The sequence below is a fragment of the Heterocephalus glaber genome, unplaced genomic scaffold (genome assembly GCF_053883595.1).
Source record: "Heterocephalus glaber isolate CG9 unplaced genomic scaffold, H.glaber_assembly_v1.0 deba00001538, whole genome shotgun sequence".
In the NCBI taxonomy this organism is placed as follows: Eukaryota; Metazoa; Chordata; class Mammalia; order Rodentia; family Bathyergidae; genus Heterocephalus; species Heterocephalus glaber.
In genome coordinates this window covers 28,153,295-28,154,911 of record NW_028258333.1, presented here as the reverse complement: position 1 = coordinate 28,154,911, position 1,617 = coordinate 28,153,295, and positions in this window count along the sequence as shown.

Genomic DNA, 1,617 nt, shown 5'->3' with positions numbered 1-1,617 from the left:
TTTGTGACGTCCTGATTTCACCTGACGCGTCCACTCTAGACCTTAGGCCCACCTGCCACTTTGCCTGGGCCTAAGTGACTCCTGCTTAGACGATAGATGGGCACTCTTCCACTACCGTGGGCTAAATAATTGCTTGTCAGCACTAGATTAGGGAATTTGTGTTACTAGTTTCCTGTCCATTTTTCAATTAGCAAAAATTGAAACTAGAGGGGCACTCTGAAGTTCTCAAAAGCAGCTGAAACTATATTAAAGACCCTACAGACTGACCTTGGGTGACTAGCACATTGCGATTATGGAGATGGAATGTTGTAGACGGGACAGCCAAAATTATCTTGGGCTTTGTCCCTTTACTAGCCATTTACTTTTAACCTCTGTACATGACCTAACATCCTTGTGACTTATTATGTAAAACTCTTGAAATATATTGCTAAACGTGGCAGACCTCTATCCTCCACCAACCCTAAAGCTAATGCTGTAACATCTGAAACCTGTAGAAAAGATCTTCCCACTTTGTTACAGTGCATCTACCTATTACCCTGCCAATGTACTTGGTTCATTTATTTGATTTATGGCCTTCTTCCTTCCGTGGCCATAAAAGTTCATGTACCCTCTTACATGGTGGAACATGTAATTCAGGATAAAGTGAATCTATATTCTCAGGCCAAGATCACTCATTTGACTCCAAATAAACTATTTCCTTAAAGCAGAGTTATTTTACATCCCTAAGTCCAATCATGAGACCATATACCAAAATGAGGAGTCTGGGCCCTCTATACAAAAATGTAAGTAATTAAAAAAATTCCTCAATGTTATAACCTCATAAAAGGACAGATAAAACAAGAACAGCTAGAAGAGAACCCAAATGCAGTTATTGTTGAAAAAATTCTGAAAACTAAGGCCCATTTTGCTCACTTTGGTTTTACTTTTAAAAGACTTTAAGAAACTACTATACAGAGTACATTATAAGGTAATCAATCTACAATATAGAACTGAGTATAGAGGAAAAACACAAATGTGGAAAGACACAAATACTAATTTGTCATTTTCAAATATACAAACAACATTATGCTCCAAAACTAGATGTTGCTTAAAATAATATTTCAAGTTAATGTTCAATTTAATTTTATAGTTACTAACAATTTAGAGGAGTTTTAAATTCTTTGTAGATCTTGTTGCCCTTGGATATATCCTAATAGAACTGTGCAGACAAAATATCAGGCTTTAAAGATAACCGAAACATTCTGGTGTACTTAAGTCACCAACTTGATATATAATTGAGCTTATTTCATTTTGTTTTGGATTTTTTGAGCTTTATACTATTACATAAACTTATAATACATGTACAAAATCCAAGGTATATTTAGAACTGAGCTCCCATCTGGATCCTTTTCATCTGGTTCTTCTCCCATCCCCACCATAGGTAATCATTAGTTCACCTTTGGATTATCATTCCATTGCTTGCTTCTTAAAAATAAAAGCAAATAAGATAATACACAAGAGTTTATATCTCTTTTCATAAATAGCATATCATATATTTGCTCTGCCTTCTCACTTAATAAGACCACACTCTTATTATGTTTACACTTTTACAACTACATAGTAGTCAATCATGTGCAT